Here is a 2,476-nt window from a genome sequence, read left to right on the forward strand (position 1 = left end):
TCACATTATAACGCCCCCACGGCTGAAAAGGCAAGCATGTTTGGTGGGACTGGGATTCGAATCCGCAGATTGCGAGTCGAGTGCCCTAACCACCAGGCCATGCCGGGCCTCTAACATCGACAAGCAAAACCTTCCTCCACAACACGTGATATTCATGGATTGCTTCTAAATAGAAATATATCGCGGACAGACGAAACAACAACAAAAAACGAGAATCCTGAGGAATAATTTGTAGCAGAGGAGAAATATAACTCAATATCTCTTTGGTTCGAGAAGTTTCTAGGTATCTGCTTCTGAAGTGTTAAATTTAGAATCATTTTTGGAGCATAGTTGGCATTTTATTAGGATTATCGTCCATGGCCAAAAGTTATAGCAGTTTCTTCTTGCCCATACCTAAAGCATTCGTAGTTTTGCTGTAAATATTAGACTTTACAAATGTGTGAGCTAGTGGGTGCTATGCTAAGCTGTAGATCAGAAAATTGAAAGTTTGCACTGCGATGCCACTGAAAAAGTTCTGCACATTCAATTGCGAGTGCTTTTCATGAGTGACAGTCAATTCCATCATTCTGCCCAAAGCTACAAATAGCCCTTCTAGAAGTAAATGTTGCTAACTGGCTGCTTTTTCTCTGTTGTAGCTGTACCTAGACCCCGAGAACCTCTGACCTGGTGTTAGTCCATGTGCGTATGATGCCACTCAGTTTGAAAACAATGCCAATACTTAAACATTTCCTTCACGCATAGGTATTTATTATCACATAATACGATTGATATTAAAGTTGGACAATATTAAAATAATATTCGGACAATATTTTAAGTTAAGGTATAAATATAAAATATTTATTTAAATTTTACCAACACAAATCACACATCGGAGAAATAGACACAAATTCTTCAAACAAAATGTCAATTTTCCTTTCGCTGTTTCTGATCTAAAACCGGAATATGAATAAATTACGAGAAACACTAGAAAGTGTTTCCCATTTATGTTGTTTACCAAGGAGGCGTATTATCATCACCCTGCTTATTTCCGGTATATAAATATTTTAAAATTTAGGCAAGAAATTCTAAACTTAATTATCTGGCTAAATTGCATAAGTAAATACTTAATTTTTAACTTGTTCGACCGAAAGTCTCTGCATACGTTAAACTTGTGACTCCCACGTCACCATGACATCATTTTGGAGTTAACAACTTGTAATATTATGTGTTTATAATTTCAGTATTACAATAAAGAGCCATTTACAATTACGGAGTCTGCTGTGGCTCGGAGCATGACCAGGTGGTTAGGGCGCTTGACTCACAATGTGCGGATCGCGGGTTCGAATTCCCGTCACACCAAACATGTTCGCTCTTTCAGCCGTGGGGGTGTTATAATAAAATGCAGACTCCAGGACTACTATACTCCAAAAGACACATCATCCGATCACCCTGTAGATCTTATGGTGATAAAGCAATTAAACATTTGATTCTAGATTTCATAGGCTTACCCCACTGTATTGTGTGATACAATAACGCTAGCGTTGGTGTACCAAAATATCGGACGGCCAGATCTACGAAATTTCGAACCGTTGGGTAAAATGCATAACAAATTTTTTGCTTATTACTTTGAGGTGTCCCAAGGCACGTCCCCTTTTGGTAATAAGGTACTCTGTCACTAGAATCTAATAAACCTTACAGTTTCTTCCTTTTTGTCTTGTTGCATATTAGGCCTATTTACCTGCCATACACTGCCTATTATTTTGAACTTTGAACTTGATGCTCCCATTTAAAACTAAACTGCAGATAAATGAAAACAACGTTTAAAATGGAACGAGACCAAACTATTCTAGGCAGTGTATTATAATATCACATTCTTGCTCTATCGAATTACATGCTTAATTTATCAAAGATATATCAATTTTTTATCTTGTCATTCATGGGCTAAACATTTTTCACTGGTGTATAATCGTGAAACAGTGACTTGCTTTTAATATTTTCAAATTATAAAGAAATGAATTATATAATATTTTATTTTTGTATTTAGATAAAGATGACGTGGAGACACAATTTACCTCAGAACCACTAAGCAAGAAGCTCAAGATTTATCCTCATAGCCACGGTTCATATGAGGTGCTGGATCCAGTGAAGTTTCTGTCCAACTCGTCTTCCCCTGATGTTGACCCCGAGCATAAATGAGTATTTTTGACAGATAAGTGGTGTCTCCCTTGAAGACTTTCATTTTCCGTTTACAAACAAATGCAAGTATAGTCCGACATGGGAAAATACTTACCCATTGTTGAGTTATTCTGCTTTTTGTGCCTACTGTGTTTTATTTGCTCCAAAGCATGAATATCAACAGTTCGCAAACACTGGTTTCAATGACTGGAAGCATACCATGGGAAACTATAAGATAGTCATGATACAGTCCCATAATTAAAGTGAAAGATACAAAATTGCCACAGAGAAAGCTGAACATTTCTTGAGAGTTTCATCTGTT

This window comes from Limulus polyphemus, unplaced genomic scaffold (genome assembly GCF_000517525.1).
Source record: "Limulus polyphemus unplaced genomic scaffold, Limulus_polyphemus-2.1.2 Scaffold258, whole genome shotgun sequence".
Lineage (NCBI taxonomy): Eukaryota > Metazoa > Arthropoda > Merostomata > Xiphosura > Limulidae > Limulus > Limulus polyphemus.